We start from the raw sequence: 13,777 nt of genomic DNA on the forward strand, positions 1-13,777 counted from the left end.
TGGCTCCGCCAGTTGCTAGGCGATGAACAACCGCGGCCTGCATTGGCCCCCGGAGTCTCCCCCCACCCCCCCACCCCACCCGCGCTCCAAAAAAACCTAGAGAAAAAGAAATCCTTATCCCCGGGGCCGGAGCGGGATGCGGGCGCAGCTGCGGCTGCGGCACCTGTTACGCCCTGGGATTCACCCGGCAGGGCCCTGCGCCCCGCCCCCTCCTCACGCCCGCAGAGCTGGGGCCCCCGGGCTCCGTGGGGGAGGCGGGTCGTGGTGGCTTTCGGGCGCGCGTTCCGGGCCCCAGTGAACCCCAGCACCCACGACGGAAGCAAAAGTGAAGCTCCCAGCAGACCCACGTGCGCTGGCAAAAGTGGAGAAATACACCGAACATAGGCACCCAGAATTAGGTCAGGCCCAGGGGAAGGGTGGTTCAAGCGTCGGGAATCGTGAATGCAAACAACTCAACCCGCGGAAAGTTACGTGTAAAAAGTAGGGCAAAGAAACGGACCTGGGCAGGAGGCAGCGAGGATACTAACATGGTACTGGTCAGCCGCAAGCTTATGCAGAAATGTCCCACGCCCACTCAGCGAAATATGTGCAGAGAGAATGCTGCACCCGTAGCCGGGGTCAGATCCGCCCCTCCTCTATTCCGCGTCAGCCTAAAATTCTCCAGGGAGGCAAAGGGGCCAGAGAAAGGAAAGGGATCAGATGGTGAAATCGCAGGCATAGGAGCTGAGTTATACACACAGAGATGTGCTTTGATGGATTTTGTTTTTACTGAAGCCAATGAGTTTACTCCGGAGAAATAGGTTTGGTATTTTAAGGAGGCTCCCGAGAGCACTTTGAAACCTAAATAGTATGAGGCAAAAACAAGATATTAACAATGAAGAAAGAACAAGGGAGGAAGTAGTGCTCCCACCTCCCCCGGCCCGGGTTTACACGCACAGACTCCCAATCCTGGATGAAAGATCGGGGCGAGAAAATGAGCACGCCATGGGGACAACTTCAGAGTCCAATGAAATCCTCCCCTCTGCTTTTGGCCTAAGCCACCAGGAGGCCAGCTAGATGCTGATAAGGATAGGTAAATGACAGCCTAGGAGCCAGTTGGGGCCCATCGTCCTAAAGACGCTAATAGCGCAGGGCTAGTGGGGAGGAAGAAACCCATTAGTACCAATGTTTACCTAACTCCCTAACTTAGGCTACTGATGGGGGCGGAAAGGAGTTACTCGTGCTGCCAGGAGGGGTTTTGAAATTTCAACTCTCCACCCCCTCAAAATTCCATACCCCTTCCCATCAAACAACTTCATGTCACAGTTTTTTCTTGACATAACAAGGCTTCATTTTGACCACTTCCCCTCACAATCAAAAATGGAGTGCTCACTCTTCAATGGGTAGAAGAATTGAGATCAATCAATTCAATGAGTAGCTTCTGGCACACCCTACTGTGACCTAACCACACACAGGGCTGGGTTCTAAGAAGGTTTGGGTAAGGCTGAGGTGAGCTCTGGAAAGTTCAGACCCTTCCCCACACCCAAGGATGAAGCAGATCTTTCTGAATAAAAGAGTAGTTCTCAATTTTTTGGTTTCAGGGAACTCTTTCCTCAAAGAGCTTTTGTTAATATGGGCTATATCTATTGATATTTATCATACTAGAAATTAAGACACAAATTTAAAATGTTTATTTAAAAAATAAAAATGACATCTTAATATACTTGGCACATTCTTATGGAAAATAACTATTTCCCCCCAATATAGTAAGCAGTGGCATGATTTTAAAATTTGGTAGATTTCTTTAATGTCTGACCTAATGGAAGGCCATTTGATTTTTATATCTGCTGAATTCAATCTGTTGTACTATTTTAGGTGGTCTCCACTATACACTCATAAGAGAATGGCAGTTAAAAGGGCAAATAACATTTTACCATTATAATTAAAATTGATTTGACTGCACACTCCCTGAAAGGGTGTTGGCAATCTCCCCTCCCCCCACCACCCCTGTCCCAGGGTTCCTAAGATTACACTTTGAGAACCACTAGTCTAAACCTGTCTTGATACTTTGTCCCCCTTTTTTGGCCACTATTTTAGGAGCTGAACATGTGACCTAATTCTAGTGAGTACACAGTGAAGTGGAAGGGCATGGGACTTTGGGGGAAGGGTTTTATCCCTGAGAACCCGTAGGAAGTCTTTTCCTTACCTCTTATCTTGGCCATTCTCCAGTGAGCAAGATGTGTTTGGAGCTGTTGTGGTACATCCCACAATAGTGAGAGAAAAGCAAGAAAAATTAAGGAGAAGCAACCTAGAACCCAGACATCCCCGGGTGGCTATGTTAACCTACCCTGGCTCTGCTGGCCTCCAGACTGCTCACATGCTTGTGCACTGATGTATCCTGAGGGCCTAAAACAGTGCCTGGTACTTCATGATTGGTGCTTAATACTTAATTTGGTGAATAAACAAACATCAAATGAATGTTTGTTTCAAAGTAATCACCTTGGCAGGCTGTATATATGACATATTCCGTTGATGCTGCTCAAAAGGTATCACATCAGTGTAGGCACTGGATTTGTTGAGAAGAACTCTTTCTTGAAGAAGAAATCTGAGTTTTGGAACAACCCAAAAGTTGTTCAGAGCCAAATCTGATGAACACATTCTGGAGCCATGTTAAAATGCCAAACTTGTGTTTTCCGACTAAGTTACTACATTGGGTAGATAGAGAAAGGTCAAAAAACAAGATTTGTTTGATTTTCTAAGACAGGCAGTAAACTGACTCTGAACATAGAGGAAGAATTCTAAAAACGTACATCAATAACAAGTTGCATAAAAAGTGTGTGTGTGTGTGTGTGTGTGTGTATATATATATATATATATATATATATATATATATTTGAAACTATACGTTTGTGTGTATGTGTGAATGAATCTCTTCCAAACTGTCTGCAGACTTCTTGCCCTACGACATCAGAATCTTTCAAAACTGAAAATCAGATCCTTTCTCCCCTCTCTCGCATTGAGAACCTTTCGTGGCCTCTCATTTTACTTAGCATGAAATTAAACTTCCTACCCAATCATACACACATGATCTGGCCCCCAGCCCCTTCTGGAAATCTCACTTTGGCACACAAGGTGCCAGAGCCACAGCCATTTCCTTCTTGGTCCTCTGGCCCCTTTGAACCTGTCATTCAGTCTGCCTTGAAGGTTCTTCCCACAAGGGTTTAAACTCTGATTCTTTTTCATCATTCAGACCTCACTTCCATATATAAAGTAAGCTTCCCAGGCCTGGTTCTATTTGTTTCCTTGTTTCCTTGCTTATGGTCTGTCTCCTCCCACAAGAATGCAAGCCCCATGAAGACCGTGACCTTGGTTGCACTAGCCACTGCAGCCCCAGCCCCTGCATGTGGGCACTGCAGGGTTGCTAACCAAACTATTAATAGTGAGATTGGGAGGGAGGTAGATAGTAGGGAAGGAACATCTGCTTCACATTTTATTAGCTTCTGTTATACCTGAATTTTTACAAGTATGACACTGTAATTTTAAAATATTTTCATTTCACTGAAATACAGAGACTGATTTTAGTACAGGTATTAAGTTAATAATCCACTCCCTATTTACTCATATGTGAGCCTTAGAAACCAGTGTTTCAAATACCACAGCAAACATTTAGGTCACACAGCTTCTACGAATGTGTATATTCAAATCTGAATAGTAATGGACCAATTTATAAAGGCTTTCCATTGTGATTCATACCATCTGGATTATTTCAGTAACAGCAACAATTTCTGGACCTAGAGGAGAATATTTCTTGTCAGAGCCTGTATGCTGTAACAGATGATGGGTTAAGTCACTTCTCCTTCATGGCAACACTTTTATTAACTCTGTGTTCTGGCCAGGACTACCTTGGGGCAGGGGGGCAGGATGGATAAACAAAGTTTTACTGGATATTGTATTAGTAACTCTCTTATCCATGGCCTCATTTTATTTACAAGATCAAATTTTTTCAAAGATCTTATTTACTTATTCATGACACACACACACACACAAACAGAGGTAGAGACATAGGCAGAGGGAGAAGTAGGCTCCCTGTGGGGAGCCCAATGCGGGACTCGATCCCTGGACCCCGGACCCGCAGTCATGCCCTAAGCCAAAGGCAGACACTCAACCCCTGAGCCACCCAGGTGCCCCTACAAGATCAATTTTTGATCTGACTTTTAAAAGGTGGCATTTTGTATGGCTAGAAATGGCTTCCCTAGCTATCTGACAATCTCTGCATCATGCTGCATTTCTGAAGATGATTCATTTCTGGCCAATCCCTTTGGGTTTTGGCCAGTAGTAGTCCAGCTTGGAATGACAGTCCTGTGCCACTTACAAAGTGCTGGCTGAGTTTGCAGGAAAACAGACCACAGCAATTCCCTTTTCCTTTCATCTTCACTGAGGTGAAAATTTCCAGAAAAGAAAACTATCTCTCCACATTGCCTGCTCCACCCCACCTTGCCACACACAAACACACAGAACAGCAGACAGCAGACACACAAACACACAGAACAGCAGACAGCAGACAAACACACAGAACAGCCGGATCATCTTCCAGGTATTCCATTCTTGGTGCTTTAGATTTTTGTCTGGTCTGCTAAGTGTTCTGCTCTAGTGTTTTTTTTAAAGGGTTCTTTTTTGAGCAAGAATGCCAGATGAATTTTATTAAGCTCTAACACTTTGGTTTCCAACTCCCCATTTGTTCTGAAATCAATTTGTTAATTTTAAAATATGCCATGCAAAACTCAATTAGGCATAAATCACTCAAACTATTATAAGATACTATCATATATATAGGTGGTAAGGTATCAACCAGAGTAGTTCTCAAAACCTATATGTCTGGGAGAGAAGCATACTTCCTTTAGTAAATGCAGCAAACCCACATGTAACACACACGAGCGCACACACAATAGGCAATCATTTTGAGCATGAAGAGGGACTGTCCTAGATTCTAATGTAAAACACACAGACCATGCTAACACAAGTTGTTATACAAACTCATCTTCTTCAGTATCCAGTCATACTAAATATAATGATTTTTATATTTTTACTGGGAACTTATGGGGTCTTATCATACTGCATATAACACTTCACTTTTTAAAAACTCACCAATCAATAAAGATGTGGTATATATATATGTGTCTGTGTGTGTATGAATATTACTTAGCCATAAAAAAAATCTTGCCATTTGCAACAACATGGATGAATCTAGAGAGTATAATTCTAAGTGAAATAAGTCAGAGAAAGACAAGTCAGAGAAAGAAAGACAAGATTATAATTCTGTAATTTTTTTTTTTCCAGAGAATTTGGCCCAGGACCTTGCCAGGACTGTTTATTTACAGGGAGGGCTATGGACCTAGGATGCCCTCAGGGCTGCATGCAATGGTGAGTCTAGGACCTTAGCTCCAGCTCCATTACTCTGGGCTTCTTGCTTCACTCGCCACAGAAAGGCTGAGGCCAAGGGCCAGGCACCCTGGAGGAGTCAGCTTCACCCAGACATGATGTGTTTGGCAAAGGCTTCATAATTGATACAGCCATTGGCATCCTCTTGTTGCCATTTGCAACAACGTGGATGAATCTAGAGAGTATAATTCTAGGTGAAATAAGTCAGTCAGAGAAAGTCAGAAAGAAAGTGAAATAAGTCAGAGAAAGTGAAATAAGTCAGTCAGAGAAAGACAAAGCCATATGATTTTACTCCTATGTGGAATTTAAGAAACAAAACAATGGAAAAAAAGAGACAAATCAAAAATCAGACTCTTAACTATAGAGAACACACTGATGGTTACCAGAGGGGAGGGAGGATGGGGGCTGGATGAAATAGGTGAAGGGGATTAAGAGCACACTTATCATGATGAGCACAGAGTAATGTATAGAACTGTTGAATCACTATATTGTACACCTGAAACTAATATTCACCATATGGTAACTATTGAAATTAATAAAATAATAACAAAATACAAAAATTAAAAGTTACCAAGCATACACATCTCCCATTGGGTCTCTCCTTTAGCCACCTTGTTTTTGCTCACTGCCCCCACCCCATCCCCTCTAGTACATATATGAGCACATGCACAAAACTAACCTCACTGACTACAGTGACTTCTAAACCTTACTCAGAGCAATTTGGCTCATTCTACTTTTCTAAACTTGCAAATTTAAACCCAGAGCACTGATCAGTCAACAAAAGACCCTCCAAGGAAATGAGGGGAACTATAAATGACCCCAAATGCTTTTTAGTGATAGTGAAACCTATTTAAAAACCACAGAGCACAAAAATCCAGCATTCACTTGAACAGTTCTAACTGATTTAATTCTGCACCAACACACCCTTTTATTTCACATGGTCCTAGTCTCCCTCCAACTTATTTGAAATTTTACTCAATGGTTCAATGAATATTTATTGAATGATTACCATGTGCCAAGCATCGAGGGATAGAAGGTCCCTGTTCACAAGAGGAACTCAGTCTCCCAGGAAGACAGAACAATGACAGTCTAAGTATTGTAGGAAAGAGGGAGCGTATATGAGAAGGTCTTGGGCTGAAATACTAGCCCACCCACCTGGGTCCATGTTGACATTGCTGAGCTCCCAAACCAACCGACCTGAAGCTTCCTTCCTATGGACATTCAGTTTAGTAAACAATAAATGTTTTGTGGTTTAAGTAACTACTAGTTAGTTACTTGCAGCCAAAAGCATCCTATCTGACAGTACTCAAATAAAGTGACCTGAGGGTATTGTATTTCATTTTATTGGTACAAATATGCTCAAGTCACACAAGTGGAAGCAGTCACATGAGCCAAAAAGTCAGTGAGAAATGAAGTATAGGAGTTATTTACAAAGGACTGATTGAATGGGATAATTAAAGAAATGGGGAAAATGTGGAATGGTTTCTGTAATTTGAATTATAAATATATATTTAGGATATCAAAATTTTTCTAAATGTCTCTTTACTAATTTAACTGGTCCAGAAAAATTAAAAGCATATTGATAAGTACAACTTTTCACAAAATGATTTGCTATTCTGAAATTTACTTGCTTTATGTTATAGAAATTTTTCTGGAAAAATCATTATGTAAATAACTTAGAAATCAAATCATATTCTAGGCAGCCTGGGTGACTCAGCGGTTGAGCGCCTGCCTTCAGTCCAGGGTCTGATCTTGGAAACCTGGGATTGAGTCCCGCGTTGGGATCCCTGGATGGAGCCTGCTTTTCTCTCTCTGTGTGTCTTTCATGAATAAATAAATAATTTTTTTAAAAAAGTGTTTAAAAACAACCAAATCATATTCTAAAGGTTCTAGTGAAACCAGATATTTCAGAGAAAATTATGATAAATTTTTTTGGATGGCAAACAACATCTTTATAGAACAAATAATCTCTTTAATATGATCCATCTTATGAGATCATATTTTAATATGTTGGATATCCTTAGACTTTTACCTATTATCATTTAAAACCCAGACTTGGGGTGTCTGAATGGCTCAGTTAGTTAAGCATCCCAGGGTCCTGAGACTAAGCCCCATGTCGGGCTTCCAGCTCAGTGGGGATCTGTGTCTCCCTCTCCTCTCTGTTCCTCCTCCAACTGTGTGTGCGCGCGTCCGCATGCTCTCTCTCTCTTCTCGCTCACTTTCTATCTCTCTCAAATAAATAAAATCTTTTTTAAAAATACCAAATAAAACCCAGACTTTTGTATAAGTATTTTATTTTATTTTATTTTTTATTTTTTTTAAATTTTTATTTATTTATGATAGTCACACAGAGAGAAAGAGAGAGAGGCAGAGACACAGGCAGAGGGAGAAGCAGGCTCCATGCACCGGGAGCCCGATATGGGATTCGATCCCGGGGTCTCCAGGATCGCGCCCTGGGCAAAGGCAGGCGCCAAACCGCTGCGCCACCCAGGGATCCCTGTATAAGTATTTTAATTAAGAGTCTTCTCTAATATGAATCATAATACAGAAGGCTGAGTGTTGCAATCAACAAAATACTCCTATGTTTTTATTCCGCAACTAGCATTTCAATTTTACCTAACTTTTAAAGATCCTTTTGATTTTATTATTTGTATTTTGCTAGGCAAAGTTTCTTTTCCTGCATTCTCAAAGAAGAAATCTGGAGGCTTGGTTCCTGATGGATTTTATTTCCTGCTTTATAAATCTCTATCAGTGATGTCATCCAATAATTGCTCAAGTTGAAATATAGTGGAATAGAATCCTCTATATGTTGGGTAAAATGCCCACATCAAATTTCAGATGTGAAAAACTCTGATATCAATTAAAATATGGTACGGATTTAAAGTAACAGCTTAAGACTGAAAATCATACGTGAATTGGCCTGTCCCTTTAAAAAGAAAAGCAATCGCATTTTGGTTGCTGAGCTCTCTTGGATTTATTTTATCTTAGCAGCTGTTCCTGAAGTCGATGTTATTCAAATGAGGGGTTTCAAGCTCTTTGTTGTGTTTTTCAACTTATGGTATATGCTATCAAACATAAGACCCAAATTTAGAATGGGGTGGGGACAAGGGACAATTAGAAATACCAAAGAAATAAAATAATATTGAAAAAGCCCTCTAAATTTTTACTTAGCAAAGATAAAACCGATGAACATGATCTGCCTGAGGCCCCAGTTAACAGTAGCAGGGCAAAACCCCCAAACCTCTAAGCACCAAAAGTTGGATGATATATTTAGTAATATGTATACGTGTAGGGGGGAGGGGTGGTGTCCTGGAGGGAAATAATGGAGCTTTTCTGTGGTTATGGAAGATGAGAAGAGAACATACCAAACACTTTTTATTCCATGCTGCAAATATGCATATTATAAATTTTGCCTAACATAAAGCTGCTCTTTGACCTTTGAAAAATAACTTTATATCTCATACACTTTCTTTTTCATTTATTTTTGTGACACTTGCGTTTGGAAAGGCAGCATGGCCTGCTTGTTAGGAGTGCAAAACCCTAAGCAAGAATATTCCTTCAGCCACCTATTTGCTGTGGAAACTTTACTTTTCACTAATTTACCAATTAAACTGGTTCACTTCGGTAATAGCAAAGTATATATCAAATTTTAACTTACTCAGGAGTTATCACCCTCATTCTCATGTCATATTTTATCATTTCCCAGTATTAAGGCCAATGATTTACTGAGTGATTACTACTTGTCAAGGATTGTTCTAAGTGCCTTGCCTATGAATTGATTTAATCCTCACAACAACCCTCTGAGGCAGGTATCATTATTGCCTTTATTTCCAGAAAGAATTAAGCAGGAAGAGGTTAAATGATTTGCCCAAGATCACACAGCAAGTACATTTCAGAGCTGGGGTTCACAGGGCTATTCCCCTAACCACCCATGTCATCACCAACCTGTTAGGATCGTCTTACTCTCTGTTGCTGTTCAATCATTTTTGTTCAAATGCCTGCTGATTAGTGAAGAATAATTTTTACACTGGGATAACCACCCTCTCTGCCATGTACATGAAGACTCTCCAAGTGGTACAGAGTATGGACAGTTTGAAGGGACTCAATTCCACGTCCTCAATGTCTATACTTTCCTAAAATGCCTGAGAACAGGCTGGTGGTCTCTTTTCACCCGCTTCCTGCAATTGCCATTTCACCACTTAACAAAAGAAAGTCATTCTCACAGATCCTGCTCCTTCCTATGGTATACTGACCCCAGGTGTACAACAAAGGGAAAATTAGAAGCTCGTGTTCATGTTGAGAAAGAGATGTCTATGATGAGTGGCAAACCGAACTGCAGCCGGATAGAGTATCAAAAATAATTCAAATGACAGATCATCACATGACTTTTGGCGCATAATGGAGAATTCAAAGAACTGAGTAATACCACTACAGCAAATTCCTCCCAATATTTCTGTGAACAAAGTACCTCAGCATTTCTATCTATACAAACAGCGTCAAATGCATGAATAGAATTGGAGCAGAACTCAGTAATACACTCAGAATATAAATAACATTCATCCTCAAATCCCCTGGAAAGGAAAAAGCTCCTTCCATTTCATTAACACATGCATGTCCAATAAAGCCTTATGTTTTATGTTTCAAGGTAATTATCAATTTGTAATAGAGCCACCATTTGATCAATTGTGTACTACTAATGATTTTAGTGATAACACCATCCAGAGACATTTTTAACACCTAGAAACTAGAGTCACAGGGGGTAAAATGATGTAAATACGTAATTAAAATACCCACTAGGCAGAATGATGTAATGATCAATAAAAAATTTTAAGCATGATACCATTCTGTGGGGGAAAATAGACTGAAAGTACAAGTTCAAGAAGAAGGAAAAATGTAAATTTTCAGACTGTTTTAAAGAAGGACCAGCTCATATATATTTAAATGAATAAGGTTGGGTAACAAATTCCTGTGGGATTTAAATTCTTTGGGATATATGTAAAAAGACCTAACAACTTTATTTTAAAACATCACGAATTGCAATACATTGGAAATCACACCCTTTGCAAATGATGAAAAACTACAGGTGGCAACATAAAAATGTGAGAAGGATACAAGTTTTTCAAAAATCTTCCAGGGAGGTAGGTGAGCCCAAAGTTTGAAGATCACTGATCATGAGGTCCCAAAAGATCTCCTCCCTAGGGCACTTAAACTCTGGTCCAGGTAATCACTACCATTTTACACATAAAAACAGGACTGCTATGTAAAATAAAATGCCTTTGATCACTGCTCTTATCCCCTGGACAGTCAGCAAATAAATGCTAACAAATGAGAACTGAAAATACCACTTTGAGTTGACACAGGCACTTTTCTCTATGCTATTGTTTCATCTCTACAGACACTGTATACAGCTATGCCTACCATACTATGTGTTTGAAGAAAACATAACATAAAACACAGCTTTTAAGACCATGTTTAAGATAAAGAAATGTATTATAAGATTTTCCTGGGAGGTCTGTCAATATAGGCCTGGCCTATGAGCTACTTAGGTAGTATGATTTCTTTTTTTTAAGAATTTTTTTTTATGTATATTTGAGAGGGAGAGCATGAGTGGGGGAGGAGCAAAGGAAGACAGACAAGCAGACTCCGAGTGGAACTCAGAGCCTGATGTGGGGCTCCCTTCTATGACCTTGAGATCACCTCCTGAGCCCAAACCAAGAATCAGACACTCAAATGATTGAGCCACTCAGGTGCCCCAGGTTGTACGATTTCTAAAACCAAACTTACGAGCTACTTAGGTTATATGATTTCTGAAGTCAAATTTAGGACCCATGACCTGATAGATAAAAGTGTTGGAGGTTAAACCAGAAGTTTACTGAAAATCAGAAATTTCCTGAAAATACAGGGCCTCGGGTCAAATAAGTAGATATAATTCACTGTGTTCATTATCTTAAAGTCTTATAATTTATTCTAGTGAATCATTTATTCTCTAGCTCTAGAATACATAATTTAATTCTATATATAGAATTAATTTAATTCTATAATTAATTTAATTCTATATATATATATATATAATATAATCTATTCTCTAACTCTCCAGAGACCTTGGATTCTTATTTTACTCTGCTACCAATCCTTAATATATAACATATCTTGGCCTAGTTTGATCATTTGTAAAATAATCAGGATTATTTCCATATCTTTTATTTCCCTTCTACAAGGAAATTCTATTCATTCATTAATTTAACAAACCTTTACCTAAGCACCTGTTACGTACCAGAGCTGTGCAAGATGCCAGAGATTCAAAAGTGAATTAAGACCAAGTCCCTTTCTTCCAGGAGCTTCTAGGCTATGATAGCATTAAGACTGCTTAATTGTTTGAGATGATTATGATATAGAATGATAAACACTGTGCTGCAGGAATGTGAAAAGCACAATGATAGCTCAATGGAGCAAAGTGTCCAGGTGGGGAACACTTCACATAGGAGAAAACACATGTATCATTTTGTGGTCTGTTGATGCTTTAAATTTTTAAAAAATTTCATTACTTTTAAAGGTGAGCAATGTATTAATATAGTAAAAAAAAACAAAAACAAAAACAAACAAACAAAAAAAAAAAACCAAAGGGGTATGCTATGAAAGATTCCCTTCTACCTCCCATCCCTACCCTATCTGGCTGCCCAGTTTCCTTCTCAGAACAAACTGGATTGCCTTTTTCTTGTACCCTCTTTCAAAGATTTGAACTCTATTTTATTTTTTTTAATAATAACTTTATTTTTTAATTGGTGTTCAATTTGCCAACATACAGAATAACACTCAGTGCTCATCCCATCATGCACCCCGACGGGCACTGAGGGGGGCACATGAACTCTATTTTAAAAGAATGAATATAGGATAATCAAGTGAAAAAGAGGCCCTGAGCATTGCAGACAAAGAGAACAGCATGTGCCTGTGGGAGATGTGGGGCCATTAGGATGCAGGACAGAACAAGGGTCAGCTCCTTGAGGGGCGTTCCCATGCTAAGAAGTTTGGATCTTATCTTGAAGCTTTTAGAGTGGCCATCAGTGGATTGAGAGCAGAGTAGGTACCTGATTAAATGAATGACTTAGAAAGAACACTCTGGCAGAGATGTGGAGAATGGATTAGAGAGAGGCAAGATCAGAGACAGACCCGTTAGGGGGTAACCATAATACCCTGGGAAAGGAGTAATGAGGACCTAAGTCAGGACAGAAGCAGTGGGGATCAGAATGGGGCCAACTCAGTCTGTTAAGAAAGAAGCATGGACAGCACTACTGGATCCATTAGATTCCAACTAATTTAATTCTTGCTCTCTCCTCGTCTAAGAGTTGCCTGAGTCAAGTTCTGAGAATAATTAGAATTAATTATCCCCTCCCTTTTAAGCTGCCACCAGGGTACCCCCATCTTGTCTAGATGTTTAACTTGGTGACCCTGAGATACCCAAGCTTCCCAGGTCAAATTCACCACTCAAATCATAATCCCCACATGGCTCTGTCACCAGAAAAGTCACCTATATCCACACTCTTCTCTGACCAGTCCCTTCACCTTCTGGCTCTCAGGGAACTCTGGCTTTTCTCTGAGGACACTGAATTCCCTGCAGCCTTCATACGTGGCTGCCATTTCCTCCCACACATCACGTACCACCAGGCCAGAAGGTGGTACACATACCCTTCTTGCTTCTTCCTGCCACTTCCAAACTATGGTCCCTTCCTTGTTCCCCCCTATCAGCTGCTTTGCAGCTAATGCCATCAGAGTGTACCTCCCTCCAGACCCCCTTGCTGTGGCCCTCTTCTATCCTCCAGGTCATCTTCACACAGTTTTTGGAGATTTCAATACCAGGTTTATTGTCTTTCTCTTTTCCATTCTCTGGCAGGAGTGGTCCATCCAATCTCATGAGTTCTCCATTCTTCAACCTCTTTATTTGCAATGATCATTTCTTCTATCACACCACTTCAGCCACCAACCCACCGTTATCCTTAGACCCTGCCATTTACAACTGTACCCCTCAGTTATCTCAGTTTCAAGCATATTACTTCTGTATTTCCAGCACATGCCTTCTTATACCTCAGCACAAGCAATTCTTCTACTCCACTATGCCACTTTGTTCATTTGACCCTACTGTTCTTGCACTCTGTTTATCTCCATTCCTCAGACTCTCATTCCCTCCTTACCTAGTGGGGAGTCCATGGCCTTACCTTATGATTACTTCTTTAAATATACCCTCAGGGTGCCTGGTGCTGAGTGAGAATTAAGCATCCAACTCTTCATTTCAGCTCAGGTCATGATCTCAGGGTTGTGGGATGGAGCCCCATGTCAGGCTCCCCCATGGGCATGGAGTTTGCTT

At 40.5% G+C, this 13,777-nt stretch overlaps 1 protein-coding gene and 1 long non-coding RNA gene across 3 annotated transcripts in view; one reads left to right on the top strand and one right to left on the bottom strand.

Moving 5' to 3' along the window:
- The window catches only part of SSX2IP (SSX family member 2 interacting protein), a 120,084-nt gene that overhangs the window by 41,800 nt on the left and 64,507 nt on the right, over positions 1-13,777 (bottom strand). The window contains exon 1 of one of the 2 annotated variants that reach the window (XM_072834286.1): positions 500-550. The exons of the other annotated variant lie outside the window; for it this stretch is intronic. The gene's annotated coding sequence lies outside the window, so the exon portion shown is untranslated. Of the gene's footprint in view, positions 1-499; positions 551-13,777 lie in introns of those variants that run through there. 2 annotated transcript variants of the gene reach the window in all.
- On the top strand, positions 98-8,660 carry LOC140637855 (uncharacterized). Its single transcript, XR_012034932.1, has 3 exons — positions 98-398; positions 5,317-5,400; positions 8,081-8,660. It is a non-coding gene; the product is annotated as an uncharacterized lncRNA (long non-coding RNA).

The sequence above is a fragment of the Canis lupus genome, chromosome 8, assembly GCF_048164855.1.
Source record: "Canis lupus baileyi chromosome 8, mCanLup2.hap1, whole genome shotgun sequence".
Lineage (NCBI taxonomy): Eukaryota > Metazoa > Chordata > Mammalia > Carnivora > Canidae > Canis > Canis lupus.